Here is a 17,738-nt window from a genome sequence, read left to right on the forward strand (position 1 = left end):
AGAAAAGCCAAATATCTTTTCCATTTGTACAGCAGCACATTCTCCCTGTTTTCTCTGAAACTAAGTATGCAATTCCCAGACAAGGAGTGCTAGGTGGCCCTGCTTGAGCAGGGCGGGTGGACCAGATGACCTCCAGAGGTCCCTTTGAACCTCAACTACTCTATGATTCTGTGAATTTATCGTGGGAAAACATGCAAGCAGCAAAACTGTTTTTAGAACGCAACAGATGCAGATTAGTTTGTGTCATGCAAACCCTAGACGCACTTCTATATACAAGTTAGAGGCAAATTCAAAACCAGCACAACCTTCCTCAGTGATATACCTTATGACTGCTGAGAGATGTCAGGGTCAAACGCTTGACACACACACCCCACAGAGTTTTCCACTGGCTGTAACTTAACTGGAACAAACCTGGTATTTTTCAGATAACAACAAAGGTTCTTCCTCATCTTATTGTTTTCCTGCCCACAGTTGTTATGAGGAACAAAAATACTTTTCATTACTTTTAACAGAAAAAGAACATGTTTTATACTACCTCCCTGAAAAATTTGCAAGGGAAGGCAGGTCAGTGAAGTAGTAACAGATATTTTCAGAAAAATATAGCTCCTAGAAGAAGATAGGGAAGAAAGAAAAAATAAAAAAAAACACATTAAGAAACTGAAACAAGTGGTTAACGTGGAACTATGCACCTGCTAATAGACAAATTTGTTCCAGTTTCAGAATGGCAACCTTTCTGTATAGTTTAAATATGAAAAAAAAAATTGAAAAATCTAAATGAAATTGCTCTCTAATGGGTCTGCTTGAACATCATTAGGACAAAGTGGGGAAAGTGTGATCCTTCTCTTAATACTTCTGAGGTGTTAAGCAGCAACATGCAATTCCCCCCATGAGAGCTGCCTGCAGTCTCAATTTTCAAGTTTGCTGGAGAAGTTCCTGGTTTAGGACTGACTCTCTGCCCACCTAAACTGCTCCTGCCATTCTGGATGGACACAGCCTTTGCCTGTGCTCATGTCCTGTGTATTTTTAACAGCTTCCCCTTCCCACAGGTGTACCAGGACTCCTCTGGAATATTTAATTTGCAAAAGTAGTGAGGGATCTTTGACGGCACCAAATTTAAAACACCAATACTAGCATCGTTTGTTGATATATCACCTCACTTACACAGCAGTCATTACATTCTTATGAGGGTACACTGTAATTCTTTGAAAGACAATAAAATAAAAGATTTCTGAACCTTGCCCCTCCATTAGTACTTGATACAGGAGGAAGAAATCTCTCCTGTGGAAATAAAACAGCAACAGCTCCGGGATTAGTGTCTCCCTCTGGGACAAAGTAAGACCCATTTTCCTCTTATCTGATCACAGCTGTGCACGAAAATTGTGGCAAGGCCAGACCAGAGAGGCGCTGATGTGCCACATCAAAAGCCAGACCTCAGCTACTCTGAGGGTGTGAGCGTAGTTCATCCTACACCTTGGGTCCCCCCCTTTGCAAAATAGGGACGGTGGCAGCTGCCCATCTCCTGCTTCTGTTAGGACTCAGGCCTAGTCAAGCCCTTACACATTGCTATTAGTTAAGCACCACACGGTCTTCACAGGAGGTCTACACAAGTGACTTTAAAGGGTGTATAGATTAAAAAAAAATAGTAGGTGAGAGGACAAAAATAAACAGCTGTTTTTTTGGGTTTTTTTTTTTTCTTCAGAAGACAATCTACAGTAAAATATTTTAAGTAGCTGTACACATTATCTTTCTCTCTGCATCAAACACTTCACCAGAAGATCATGTCTTCAAAAATAAGGAGATAAAATGTAGTAACAAAGGCTTCTAGTTAAATAGGTCTCCAAAAGCCAATTCGCTTTTCCCCCTGCTCCAAAAATCGATTGTTGACGTATAGGGAGGGGTTTCAAGTGGGAGAAAGCGAAAGGTACTTGCTACTGGAAGGAAAGCACAGCCACTCTGCCTTCCGCAGCCTCCCGGGCGGCCTGTAGCTCTGCAGGCTTCCCGGGGGGCAGCGGGAGCCAGCGGCCCGCTGGCTGGCACCCAGCCATCATCTCAGCACGGGGAGGAGCGCTGAGGCACTTCTACTCAGACTTTCCCTGAGCAAGGAACACCACCAGGTTCACAAGCCCTGACAACCTGCATCACCCATGAGTATGCCTTCCACTCTACATTTTTGGTATTATTTCTCTTCTCTGACCATTTTATGATCATATTTTTTGCCCTTCTGAGACTGCATGTGTTGGGAAGAGGAGGGCTTAAAACTTTCAGGTAACCATCAGCTAGACATCCTCTATAGCACTGAAACAGCAGGAAAAGCAACATGAGGAAGGTATAGAAGAGTCAGTGCATATCTGACTATTAAAGCAAGTGCCAGATCCTTGAGCTCCATAGCCAGGCTGACTAGGAAAGAATAAAACCGTACTGCAGTCTGAGCTGTGCAAAGCTGCCTGCGAAGACCTCTGTCAACAGTCATCGAGCAGGAAGCAGGAGGAAAAGGATAGCCATTTTCAGATCTTGCCATAAGGCTGACAAATCACAGACACACAGAAAAAGAGCAGCAAAATCTTCTACATCATTAAGAGCACCTGCATATAAAATATTTTCAGTGGGAGCAATTGGAACCTCTTTAGTTTGAGATCCATGTACTTATTCCAAGAAAGGAGAAGAAAAATACAAATTAGGGCCAAAGTACTATGGGAAAGGAGGTACCGGCGAGATGGGGTTGCTATCCAAAAGCGAAGACTAGAAAAAACATCAAGAAGCCCAGAGTACTTTCAATTACAGGCACCTCTGAAAGGTGCCCAGGCAAAAATCCAGTAAGCCTAGGCTGCCATTGCTCAGGTCAAGAAGCCTATTTCATAGGTCCTTTGGCTTATTTTTTTCAGCTTTTTTCACCATCTGGTTTGCTTTCTTCTTTTTCTTTTGGGAGGGAATGGACATAAGCACCGAGGACTCTCAAGCAATTTTGCCAAGTCAATCTTACACTGCCAACCTTGCCCTTTATTATACCCCCTGCCCTCCCCAACAAACGATTCAGTACAGAAAACTGCTTCTCTTGTCCTCCCTTACTTGATGGACTTGTTTGCCTAAGGGCACACAACAGGGGCAAACATGACTATAAGGTGTTGTGACCCTTCATATGTGCTGCTCATTCCTTGTGTCACCAAAACCTCTGGAAATGGAAAATAACTTTGCTAAATTCTTTGGGTTACCTGTTCTTCCAGGAAACTGTCTGCAACTGCCAAGCTGCAGTTGTATCCTTCCAGTTACTAGACAAGGAAAGAGCACATTAATGCAGCGTGCAATCAGTAAAACAGGTAACTATTTCATCTGATCTCAAGGATTCAAAAGGTGCTGGAAATCCCACCCTCAAAGGCAACATCTCACATTAAGGCCCCAAGACAGCTGTGCACTTATTTTCTCTTCCTCTACACAGCGTCAAATGCATGAGTAATTCCACTGACCTTGAGAGAACTACTCATAAACTTCAAGTCATGGTTTCTTGAGCAAGGAAAAATGACCTACTCCAAATGCAGGTAAGGTGTGTAGCGCCTTCATTTCCTGATCCATAATTCATTTTACAATTGATGCTTAAAAGTTTAGTAAATAAATGTAGGAGGGAACCAGTTTACCTAATAGATAAGTTTCAAAAAATAAAGCAAAAACCCCACCACCACTACTCAGAAAAAAACCCACCATTAAATTTTAGACAAATTTCTTCACAGCGCCAACTGAAACCCCATTCTCCAGAAATACTGACAGAGTCATTCAAAACTAAAGAGAGAACTCAGTGAGGAAGAATCTATTGGCAAAAGAAATAATAGCCCAAGTTGGGAGAAGAACAACAAGTCAATGATGCAGGAGGGAGGTTCTAAGAATTAGGCTGAGCCAGGAACAAAACAGCATGAGAGAAAACGACACATCCTCCTGGGCTTTATTTCCTTTACACTGAACAAAAGGCTCCACCAGTAGCTTGGGGTGAATTTGCCAGTCTAGGCACTACATTTACTAGAAAAATCCTACTAAGGGTCGGGGAAATTAGATGCAACACAGGTCAGAATTTTAAAACTTGCTCTCACTGCAGTTGAGTAGCTTTTCTTTTACGATTCTTTCATGATTATGCCAAGAGTCTATCCAGTAATTTGAAACTAACACGAAGCTTATTTTTAATATTGTTACTGTTGCTGTCTACAGTTCTTTATGTTAGTGTGTAGGCTCTCCTAATCCAAATGAAAGACTCACTGAGGAAACTTGATCCTTCTTCCAGAAAGCATCACTAGCCACCAGTAAATATCAAAGGCAGGGAATAGAGAATCAGAAGAGACTATGTTTAATGATTACATATATAAACTGGTATCAAGATTTTGCAAATAACGTAACAAAAGCATTATATATGAGATTTCAATGTCTGCACGTGGAATCTTTATGTAAAACACTTATTTACCTTCCACCAAGACAGTGGCATGGTAGCCTGCTACTTTAGGGCAATGACCACTGTATTTGGTCAGTGTGAATTTTTATTCCCTAGTATCTGCCATGAGATTTTATATAGCTGACACATTTCCAATTGAAAACAATTTTCTCACAGAGATGTTCCTGACATACCTTGATTCATTTAATAAGAGTAGTAATACTTACACCGAGAAAGCATGAAAGATAGGAGTTTGAGATCTTTCAGTCAGAAACTGTTTGCATTTCTGTCCCCCTACCTTGCATAAATAAGAAGCACGAAGAAAGAGTAGCCAGTGCTTTGGGTTTCTTCTTCTCCAAGATTTAGCTTACAAGACCAGTTAAACCAATAATATAATCTCTTTCAATTTCACAGATTATTGACTAGGATCGGGCCAACTAAATTCCAATTCCTGGTATCACAGAGAGAGCGTTAAGGCTAGAATTAGCCCTGGCACGTTTTCAGGAAAGCAAAAAAACATACAGAATACTTAAAAAGGTGATGTTCCTATAGAGAGGTGGGGGAGGAAAAAGCCCAGTGTTCTGCATCCTGTAAATCCATACACAGATGGATCCAGAAAAGCTGGATACTATATCCAATACTTGATGTTTTAGGTACTGGTGTGGAATATCTAAATAGAGGAAATTATTCCAAACCTTCAGCACATGTAAAGGTATGCTTTAAAGTCTCCCTGGGATGTGGCCATTATGCTGAAATTCAACTATATAAACCACTGTCATCCTTGCCCAGCACTACCCATAATTCACATTTGCAATCTATCACATAACACATCTTATTTCCAAATTCAGGGCTCTGCTTTAATTTGTCAATGACTTAAATCTCAGAGATACCAGTAGGTACTTCAAACTACAACAAAACATATAATAGTATATTACATTTTGTATAATTTCAGTTTTAAAAGATCTGTAGAGAGTCAGAATTATACACAGTGTTTTATTTTTGCAATAACTGGAAGCTAAAAACAATATTGATGGCATTTTGGTAGATACTTTGGTAGACACTATTTTTGACAGCAATGGAGTGTTAGAATCCATTTTACCTCGAAGTCCTCTCTCTTTATTTCTGTGAAGCAGTTTTGTGGTAACTTCTGAAGACAAACTGCAAGATAGCGTAAGGCATCCTGAATGTAGTTTCTATGTCCATACTATAGGGCTGTCCTAGACATAATCATATGTCCTATACATGTATCATACTATGTCTCTTACATAATTCACTACAATTTTCCATTTTTAATATATAAAGGAGACACTTGTGTAACTTCTGGTTAACAGCAACTGGATCTTGCAGAATGAAGGCACAGAACTGGACTCCAGCTTGCCATGAAATGCAAAATGTCAGACTCAGCTTCAGCACGTATCGCGCTACTGACGGTCACTTTTGGATACAGTGTCAACTGGATTAGATTCCTTTGGACGGCTTTGCCTTTCCTCTCGAGTGACTATTCGTACAGCAGAAGTTAACTGCTACACAGAAAACCAGAAGTGCTGTTTCCACCTGTGTTCCCAAAACCCTTTCCCCACATGGCACAGTGCTAATTTTATCTAATTCCCACTAGCTGAGTAAAGGACCATTTTAACCACTCTGCAACCCAAAACTGAGCTCCTCTAATGTCAAAGGTCCAACGTGCAGCTCATCGACCTATTCCAACCTTCTAATCGCCTTTGTTGTACTTCAGCATAAATTTCAGGGTCCTAATCAATCAGCCTTTTGAACTGTGATACTCCTGACATACCCAAATCCTCCAAGATGACAAAATCATAAAATGGAAAAATTGAGTAGAGATTGATTTATTATTTCAGAACAGTAATTCTAAGGGGATAACCCAGATCAGTTTGCTCAAGTGAGCAAAGAAGAAGGAAGCCTACATAATCACCCATATTATTCTTCCCATCTTGAAAAATTAATCAACTAAAAGAAATTGCTAATGTCTTAAAGGAATATATAAGGGCCATTATCATCATGGTATTCTTTAGTGCTTCAGCAGTCTACTAGGTACAATATATGCTGACTTCACCAGCTCTCTGCTGAAATCTACAGGCCTGTGGTGATCTGCTAGAAGAACTGGACAGCAAGCAGTGCTCTTTTATCAGAGAGTGACTAACACGAGGACCATAGAAATCAGCACCATTATAAGACTTGTTGAGATTCAGACACATAACAATTTAATGTAGTTTTTTTATCTTTTCCAAAAATCTCATGCATTATTCTTCTCAATATAAAAACAAAACAAAACAACAAAAACCAACAAACAAAAAAAAAAAAACCAAAAAAAAAAAAAAAAAAAAAACCACCAAAACAACAAACAACTTTTTTTGGTAGTTCTCCGAGCTTCAACAGTGATGCTACTTCCCTCTCTACCTTACCTCCCTACAGAGTCCTGAAAACTCAGAGCAAGCTCTCTTCTACAAGTTCTTTTCTATAGTATTGTCCCAACTATCCTAGCAACACAGAAAATTCTCATATGCAGAAACATTGATTTTTATTATTTTCTCCCACTGGCCACATTGTGAACTTTTCCAGTCTACCAAAATGAGTAAGATTCAAACTTCAGAAATTAAGAAGATGAAAACTCACTACAGAGGCATTAAATGGGGTTTAGACATACTAGATTTCCCACACAGAAGCTAATTACAGTAAGACCAGTAACAAGTGAAACATCAAAAATTATGCAATTCCCTGCTGAGTGCTTTAGACTATCACACAGTAGAAAAACATTTTTGTAAAAAGGAAGATCACCTCTGAGAGCTCTTACATCCACAATTCCATTTAGTGGCAAGCGTCTTACAATAATAAATGCCAAGAAAAAGAGTAACTTAAAATCCATCCGTGATTTCATAGCTTCATGAACCACTGGCCAAATAGCATAAAAAAGCATACCTGTGGGTGAGTTTGTCCTGATACTGGGGACACACACACACACACACGACACAGGACACACACACCACACACACAGCACGACAGGGGATGCCATGGAACAGACAGGGCATTTGCATTAAAACCAAAAAACATTCAAAAATATACTGCAGGAAATTATTTCAAACAGGCTTCATTTCTTGAAAAAAGAAAAAAAAAACAAAAAAAAAAAAACTATGCATGTAAAAAAGCCTGTAATTTACTCTTAATTAAGGTTTGTAGTTTTCTTGATATGACTTTTAAAAAACAATATATGTTCTAGTGAATGTGACTAGATAGTATTTATTTTAACATGCCAAGAAGTATTTAACAGAGTTAATTTAATAGCTTCAATTTAGCATTAGTGGAGTAGGTAAATTTCACATATTGTGCTGTCATCATATTCTGTTGATATCCATGATGATATCAGAATCATTATTGCTACTAGATTAACTTCTAGTCTGTGGAGTTGCTAAGATATAGTATGTGTTCTATATTCAACTTCTCTAGTAAATTAACATACACAAACACATACCAACAGCTGAATGCCTGTCTTCTGGAATTTAAATGCTTTATATTGTCTTTGTTGATGTACTACATTACAAATAGTTTCACTCAATTACACATTTCCAAGACTTAATTTATATGACATTTTGAAAACAGTACCTAGATTAGCTGTCTTAAATAGTTATTTGTTCCAAAGTAAAACCTATGTTTGAGCCTAGCAATTCCTTGACCAAAAGAGAAATATTGAGACTGTTGTGTGAAGGAAAAAAAAAACAAACAACATACACACACACACAAAAAAAAAAAAAAAAAACAAAACCAAACCACACAATATGAACAACCAACCAACCAAAAACCCCACCCCCTCATCCCCTCCCAGTCTTCCTCTTAATGTTTCAAGGAAGCTTTGAAAGGAATTAAGGGAGTCTATTTTTATTAGGACACAGACACCTCTCCTCCTCAGATCCATACTAAAGAGTTGCTCGTATCAAAAACAGGATTCCTATGTAAATATCCAATTACAATTCATTATCATTATTGGCAAGGAAGACCACAATCACTTCCCTGTTAAAGTTCATCTTTGTAAAATAGGAGAATGCATCACTTAGCATACATTTTCTATTTCAATGTTTTCTTTCTGATAGACCTGTCTTTCAGGACAGGCAACCATTCAGACTTCCTAAGATTTTGCTAAAGGGCTAGATATTTCAATTCAATAAATGTAGTTTATTTTAAAACTATCTCATGCTTGTGAAAACACATTATTTCATCATTTAAAAATCACTGTAGAAAACTACTTTTCAAACTTTCTTAATGATTAATTAATACGTCAATAAAAGATCATTAAATCAAAGGTGTTAATTCTACAGAAGGTTCTGCTACATCCTTCTGGGCTCCTCTGTTCCACTTTCTGCACAATACTTGACAACCATGGAAAAAAACCACATTTTTATAGCATAGCAGCAGATAAGCTGCAAGGACTTTAATAACAATTTCTAGTAACAAAGTTGGCTGTCGAGCAAACTTATTATTCTTCATTGTACTCACCTAAAAAAACCCCAAAATGGTAGCAGACACCTGAATCATCAAAAGGCCATCACAAGCAGAAGCAAAGTCTGGTGCTGTTATAAGCCACTCTTAGTTAACAGACAACTCAGAGCTTTTCAGTTAATGTAGGTAAGAGAGTGTCTAAGCTCTACTCTCCGCTACAGTCTGTACATTCTTTAATTTGGGAAATATTTAAAGAATATAAGAAAACTTAATGCCATAATGGCAGACTTGGATGTGAATCTTCCATAAAGTGCTACACGCATTCATACAGCTACACAGCAAATAAGTGAAATCCCACCAACTCTATGATTTGTAATTCAGATTATAGCACTAAGCCAACCACTCTGTTGTTTGGACTTTCTTTAAGAGTGACCCGTCTTGTTGGGGTGATTGTTTTGTTTTTAAAAAAAAATTAAAACAAATAAATAATTTAATAAATAATCATACTCTAGCAGTTTTAAACTCGTATGTTCTCACAACCCTCATTTTACCCTGTTCCAAGCAAGGATTTTATCCTTTAACATTAGTGTTATCAGTAGATTGGGATAATTCTCAAGGATAGCTCAGGGAGAAAAAAATATTCACAGTGCTAGAAAGAACAGTTACACAAAACCTCTTAAAACTGGAGTACTTAGTTTGTACATGTCTGTGTTTAACCTAAGAGGCATCATTTCCTTCAGATCCCAGTGAAGCTTCCAGCAAGACAGCCTAAATGTGGTGAAAAAAAACCCTCTGAAAGTTTAAATTTAAATTGGCAACAGCAGTAAATGGATTCTAAACCTGGAGGCCCAGAGCACAGGACCTCCTATTTCCCATTGCCCCAGTACACGGGGCTAATAGCACAGGTTACATCCTTCCTCGTCCTGCCTCAGAGGAGCGCTGGAAAGATCAGTCGGCTCACAGTGGCAGCCTGCATGTAACTCGTGAGACTTGACATAAAAACTCACACGTTTGATAAACGCTTGACGTCTTCAGTCTCACCAAATCGGGGAAAGTAAAGGTGAAATCGTATGAAGGCAAACAGTATAGGCACCTTGCATTTTAATTAGTTTCAACTGTTATTAGACAGGAAGGTCTCCCACCCCCAACCTTCAATCCCCCCATAACGAATCTTTCACACTGTGATTGGATTCAGCATCAGTAAATCACTCACAGCAAGACCAACTCTGAACCTAGTGGTATCAGATCAGCCAGGCATCCATTTACACTGTCCCAAGCCTCTCTAAATAAATCAGATGATGTTTTTTCATCGTCCTTCACAACCACTAGCAAAGCAAACGCAAGGGGTTACTGAGTCAAGACAAACTAACACCTCGGGCTGTTGCTTGTTTATCCCCAAAAGAGCATAGGTGGGATGAAAAGGATCCTCAATTTAGTAACAGAGTTTTCAGACTTGGCCAGCACTTAAAGCCAGCCTAACTTGACAACTTACCCTGTAACAATTCTGCATCTACTTCTGCCTGATGTAACAACGGAACCGTTAGGAAAGCCCACTAACACAGATTCTGCTCTTCATGGAAAGCTTTCAAAACACACAGGCAGAACACACGCCTCACATTTTGTTACAGCCTCCCACAGCACTCAAGCTTCTTGGTGGACCATCAACCTTCTCGGATAATCACACCCATGTTTTTCCAAGAGTAGTAGCTTAATGAGAACAGCATCCAACAACAATCCCTAAACTCAAGGAGGAGCCACTGACTCCCCCAAGAGAAGTCTGGGCAATAGCACGGCACCAGAAGCAAATGCGTGACAGCAAACACACTCTGAAGTGCATTATTTTTGCAGCTGCCTTTCACTTTTTCATTTCAGCACCTACGCATTAACATCTTCACTTGCACACACCTTTCAGGGAGCGGAAAATGCTTCTGTGATGCGGTATGGCCGCACAGTCAGTCACTTCACAGTTTAAGGTACTGCACATCAGCAGAGGAAAACAAACTACTCCTTGTTGAATGCATAAGAGATGAAATTTTTGCCAGAGTTCAAGCACTTGAGTCTATCAGGTTCCCCCTGAAAAAGATCTGCAAGCCAACACACACACAATAAGGAAAGTGTTTCTTAACCTGCTATTAATCAGACAGCATAAATCCTAGGCTTTGATTTCAAAGCTGTTAAGATACGGTCTGACTGCAGTTTCAATATGATATGCTTCTCCATTCAACTGCTGATTCAAGAGATGCAAAAAAAAAAAAAAAAAAAAAAAAATTGAAACTTAAAAAAAAAAAATGTTGCATAGAAGCCAAGTCTTTTGAGAACGAGAGCACACACGTGCACAGAGAGAGGAATTAAGATTCACTCTGAAAGGCACCCGAAAATCTTACCCAAACAAATAGCCTTTTTGAAGTTCTTCACAGATCATCATCCAACCATCCAACTGTCATGTTCAAGATCATGTTGTTCTCATTGAATAATGGAAACAAAGGAGCTCAAGAAATAAGTAATTTTAAAAGTCTTTTAAATGCTAAGAATCACCTCCAATACACTTCAAATGGATGATCGCACTAGTAACCCTTTCTGATACATGACAGGCAGTTGGAGACAAACACACACACTCGTCTCCAAATGAAGTCAGTGGACTTTTCTTTCTTACCTCAGTTTTTCCATCTAAAAACCCAGTGTGAAGTCAGCATGTGTCTGCATCCTGTTCTTGCAATACACTTGCAAATCATCCAATTATTTAACGTAGTGGTTTTATTCAAAGCATTCCTGGACCATCACACATTTACTGAAGTAACAGTGATTTGAAGAGAGTGGATAAAAATACATAGATAAAGGCTATTCAGATGTCTGATCACTCCTCATTAAAATAAATAAATAAATAAGTAAATTAAAACTTGACTAATCCAGGTAGAAATAATCCCAATGGCATATTCCCTAAACAAAAACTGGGCAGGCAAAATCTTGCTGATTATTAGGGTACACAACAGAACGGAAAGCAAGAAAGTATGCTGAGACATGTACATCTTTTTTCCCCTGCGGATTATTCCAATATTAAGTTCTGTGTTTGCCAACATGAATTTAACAATCAACTGCCTCACTCCCTACCAACCACCTCTACACCACTCAAACGGTTACCCATGAATGCCAGCGAGAGTAAGAGCACCCTGGCTGACACACCCTTGCCTGTGTAACTGTGCAAGTAAGGACTACACAGAGTAACTAGGAGGTGCTAGGGCTCTACATCCACCAAGAGCAACCTTTACGAGGCAAGGTTTTCATCCTTCTTTTTCTTCCTTTTTTTTAAATGGAAACGAAAAAGGTTGGAAGGAGAAGAGGAAAGGAAATGAGAAACTCAAAAGGGTTGAGTGAAACCTTCAAGGCATTCACCGAGTATGTTTTATAAGCCACATCAATAGTGCCTAATTATTTATTACTAATGCATTCTCAGTAGATGTTGGTAAAGGTCTGGGTGGAGTCTTCTGTGTACCTCACCACAAGGCAATGATTTCTGCCAAAAGACAATGAATCACTTTCACACACTGAAATGCATCAAGTTAAAATGGGAGAACATTTGTTCCATTTGTCCTTTTTAGTAGTTTCTGTGCAAGCAAACTTCAGAAGCCGGAAAATGAAAATGCCCTCCCCAATCCCTTACCCTACTTTCTGAATCATCATGCTGGTTATTTCTCAGTTGTTAACGGCTCAATTTCCACACATTAAAACAATAACGCCCTAATAGCCCCTAAAATATCCAAAGGCTGACTGTTGCCTTCACAGTCAGCAAATGGCCATTTCTGAAGAGCTGTCCTTATTCATGAACAAAGCTGTGCCTTCCCACCCCAAAAGCTCAACCGATATATAATGGTTTTCAGCATGAAGTTTATCCTGTCGTTTTGTAAAACACTGACAGCATGATCAGTAAAATCTTCATCTTATATTTTTGCATTAAGAAAACACAAACTTTCTAAGTTGGCAAATGGTGAAGAAATTTGCATTAGAAGTGCTATTTTAACAATAATATTGCTTCAGGGTAAAATACAAAACCAGAAAGCTCGTTTCCTCACTTCTTATCAACCTCGCATCATGTTCTTTTGCAGACACATCACTTGAACAGTACTTTCCAATTCTCAGGTTATATATTTCCCACCGCTGTCAGTACCTCTCAAACTCTGGCTGCACATTCCTCCCAGGAACCTTTACACTGGGTAATTTCTGGTCACGTGGGTTTGCTATCACCTGCACTTGAAGTTCATGTTACATTAGGATTTTCATTTAAAGCCTCTTTGCACTTGGAGAATCAAATACCTTGAAACATAAGGATTAAAAAAAAAAAAAAAAAAATCAGAACTGAGTACCCACAAGACAAATGCAAGGAGGAAAGTACAATAAAGGAATGTCCCCCAGTTGGGCCACTTGATGCTTCCACCTCTTCAGGGAAAAGATCCCTTGGGTGCTCTGACCCACAGTTTTGGTTCTATGAGTACAAATTGCCAGACCAACTTCATTAGAAGTTCTATAGTTGCAGAGCAGTAGCGAACAGGATCTGCACAATCATTTTCAGTCTCACAAAGGCCCCTGCTACCTGACCTAACTCGACTTGTGGTACAAAAGAAGAGCTCTAATTTTTTCACAATTCAAATAAGCAAAAAACTGGCTTAGTTTGTAAAAAATGGTTTTAATAAATTTTCCCTTCTACTAGAAATCATTCTCCAATACCTTAAGGAAAAAACAAAACCAAACCAAACCTATCCTTCATCATTTTTCCAATTGAATTGATGATACTAAAAAGACAACAACCCAAAGAAGAGATTACTCAAAGTGATACAGAGCACATTTCAAAGCTGTGTCCTACTGGCTTAATTGGCCAATTATGCTCCTTCTCAGGATGTGATCAGTTTAACCAGACTCAGCAAGAACTGTTTTGAAACTGTCCTACCCTGCAGTAGAACACGCATGTCTGTATGTAAGTATACAAAAATAAATTCCACTTTGCATTGATTCATATACTACTTTAGGTCTCCGCTTTTTGGAAGCTTCCCATTAGATTCACATTTGGCAAGGGCTCCTTTGTAACTTGACATACATGTTCTTAAATATAACACACAGCCCTCAGGCCACTTATTTCTCCATATTCATTCCATTTAGGAAATGGGCTTTGCATTTACTGCTGGGCCATCACTGGTTTTGCTAGCAAGCACAATTACTCATCAGGGAAGGTGAAATGAATCACTGTTTTGCTATACTGTTGTGGTCTTAACCCTAGCACCACTCACTAGTTCTCACTGCTTCATTACCGGAGATCCTGGGCTAGTCAGAGATTTGCAGGGGTTTAAGCTGCTAGTGCACAACTGGAGGTTAAACTGGAGACATTTTTTTCAGAAGCAGATTATTACCATAGTTTAGTTGGTGGTAAAACACACACACACATACCACCACACACAAAGCGCATGGGCAGAATTCCCCTGGGATAAACAGAGCATGAGCTCGCTTATACAAATCTACTTTGCATTTACCACCGGGCAGGAGCACACACGAGAATAGTTGCTCCGGAGTAAGAAGTGTAGCAAATTCACAGCTTTTGCTAATTACCCAGCACAAACTCATTCCCCTGCCCACATGCTCCAGGCAATTACACTGCAATTCTACACCGGTTTGCAAGCTGCACCAGCAGAACAGTGGGTGCGCACAGGGCTGTCGTTTTTCGAGGTTTGGATCCTCAAATCAATGGTTTTACTCACAACAGAAGTCGAATTTAAAGCAGTCCTACAGCGCTTTTCTGAAGCCCTGCAGATGATCTGTTTATGAAGAGAGGAAGGGATTTCCTCCTCAAAAATTGAAGAGAAACACATTTCCAGTCCTTGAAAGCTGCTCACTTAGCATATAGCCTTGTCAGCAACGAGGAGGGCAGAGCACAAACACACCTATATTAAGGAGCTTTAATGTTAATAAAATGAACTGTTTTAAAATAAAACATCTGGCATAAGCTGTTTTTATTTAAGTTTCCACCCTAAAATATTGGACTCCTTAGCTATTCTCACATGTAAACCTGAACGCCAAATTAGACTATCTTTAAAATAGGTTGTCCTAGGAAAAATTTTAAGAATTATTCACACACTTTTTGGTTTGGCACTGTATTTGGTACACAATGGGATGGGAAAGAGCTATGCACAACAATATTTTTGCAACACATTTTGCAATGGAAATGGTTTTTGAAGAAAAGCACTCATTGCATTCATTTGCCAGCAGTAAGCACTAAAATTCCAAAATAGCAAATCCTGAAATGTTTCCACAGATACCTTGATACAGATGTAGATTTTTCCCTCGACAACAGAGAGCTGTGTGTAAACTCTGGGGAAAAGTCGGGGAGAAAGAAACACAGCTGTTTTGGTATTGACAACCACAAGCTATAAAATTATGAGTCAAGCTCTCAAAAAAAATCCAAGAGAAAAACACCCTCACCCATAAAAACACCCACAAAAGCCCCACAGGACAAAGCCACACTGCAGAACACTTCAGTGCTTGAGATTTGAGGTGCTGTCCCACACCCCAAAAGCCTGAGTGAACTACTCCCGGACGCGTGGGGTAAGATGACTGCATCCCTTCGTACTTCCCAAGCATCAACTCCAAGATGCCCACAACCTGCCTTGGTCAGGTCTACCAATCCCAGGCTCCTGCTCCCCCCAAAACTAAAACCATGCAGAGGGAAAAGAGCTCATGAAACAATGACCTGTCTCCTCATCCAAGCTGGGTAATGCACCACTATGGATACTGGCTCTGTCCCAGCTGGAAAGAACACGGCCCAGCTTGGAAGGCTGAGGGCACGGGGAGAAGAGCAAAACCAACTCTCCTTCCCTTTGACGGCCATGTCAGCGCATCAATGGAAGTACAACTATGCAGTATCTCAACCATTTCGTAGGCTACTTGCCTGAAGGTTCTCCATCTAGACTGGAAAGAAGTTGTAAGGTTCACTGACTGCACCCCCATTTGACATCCCCAGGCTTCAACTACAGCCCACGGGTAACTCTGATTACTAATTTCCGTACTTACTGCCACCCTCCAGCTCCCCCCTGGCCAGCCCACTGAAGCAGGTAACCACAAGTTCTTTCCACAAGTCCACGTGGATCTTCCATTTTGTGTCTTTTGGTGTGAGTTAAGTGGCTTACAGGCTCTGACCTACATATATGCAGAAGAGGTTTACTTCCACACCACCAAACCAGCTTTAAAGCTGAGAGTACCTGAGAAAACAAGCCTTGGTCTGCAGTAAAATGTATTCAAGTTTGCTATTATTTATTCAGATGCTTGTTTTCTAAATGTATTTTACATTCACGTAACTATTCATTCTTTAACGACAGAAGTATCTTGTCAAGAAGATCCAATGACAATAAATCCTCAACTCATAACTGGTCAGTAATTTGTGTGGTAGAACATTCAAGTGTTAATTGCCTCCAATCCTACTGCCAAGGTACATCCTTCAAAGTCACATGTCTCATTTGCCAGGCTCTACAAAATATATGCACAATTATTTAGTTATTCATGCTTACATGCTCTGGAAGCATGAATGCTCAGGGATGTGTTGCCTATTGTTCTGTGGCAGGCAAAGTGTATGGGTCCTGTTATTTCATTTTATTTTGTTATCAAGGAATATCACAAGACAACTATGAAAATTAATTTCTACAGTTCCACCTACAAATTAATTTCAACATTCTATCTAATGATTTATTTTATAATCAAAGATATTTTATTAGGATTAAAAGAAAAAAAAACTTCATAAAGTTTTGAAAACATGGGTAGTAATATCCATTGCCCTCAAACTTTTGGCAGGAGGGATTTAAAACAGCAGCAACTTAGCCATGAAGAAAACCAATGTCTTTCATTAGAAATGTGAAAACTTAATCTTTACAGAATTTTGCAACAGTAAACTTTTAGCTAATTACTCACTTAAAAACATGATTCATCATCTTAATCTGATACATTATTGACTAGCATACTAATACCCTGTAGAAAATCTTACACTTCCCAAAATTTACAGTAACGTCTCAGCTATATGACATCCTGAATACATCTAGACTCTAATCAAAGAGCATAAGAGACATCAGAAGGGTCCCACTTAGGGAAATCCTTGAGCACAGCAGGCTATTCAAGGCCTAAGACAGACAATATCAAAAGCAGCATCATTTCAGTCACCCTGGCCCTCAGCCCCACACAGCATCATGTTCCTCTACAGTTCTGAGCCTTTCTGGCCCTTGTACCTGGGTAAGTACAGATGATGATAATTAACATATAAAGAGCACTTTAAGCAAAACACAAGAAAGGCTTCCACACCTCACCTGCTCTAAGTGTGCACTAGCTTCCTAAACTAATTCAGTCTTCTTTCTATCAAGAAGTTTGTCTTGACTGGGGTTTTTTCTTTGGGTTTTGGCGGTTTGTTGGATTTTTTGGTATGGTATTTTTCTGGGTTGTGGTTTGGATTTTTGTTTGGGTTGACTTTTGCTTTGCTGCATGTTTTTATTGTGAGCATCCATTACATTTTTCAGATTCAACATTTGGTCAGAGTAGTAACTAAGTATCACAGAAATCACCTCCCTTATTTTTCTTGCTGTTGGAACTGAGAAACATTATGAAAACAACAGCAAGACAACTCATGGAGGGAATGCTATCATAAATTGACAGCCTCTCCCAACAGTGACCTAATACAAATACACTCTGCTCAAACTAATACAAAATCAGCATAGGATATGCTAGCTTGAAGTACTGCTTCAAGAAATAAGCCACATCATTTTTATATAGACAAAAACCAAGTTAACCTTCAAATGCATCCCCAACTTCCTCATGTAAACAAGTGATGAAATGTTTTAATTCTCACAATTGTGCCCATTGA

At 39.3% G+C, this 17,738-nt stretch overlaps 1 protein-coding gene across 10 annotated transcripts in view; it reads right to left on the reverse strand.

The window, feature by feature from the left end:
* FHOD3 (formin homology 2 domain containing 3) overlaps nucleotides 1–17,738 on the reverse strand; it is a 415,762-nt gene that overhangs the window by 355,864 nt on the left and 42,160 nt on the right. The window lies entirely within an intron of this gene.

The sequence above is a fragment of the Tyto alba genome, unplaced genomic scaffold, assembly GCF_018691265.1.
Source record: "Tyto alba isolate M040663 unplaced genomic scaffold, T.alba_DEE_v4.0 Super-Scaffold_27, whole genome shotgun sequence".
Lineage (NCBI taxonomy): Eukaryota > Metazoa > Chordata > Aves > Strigiformes > Tytonidae > Tyto > Tyto alba.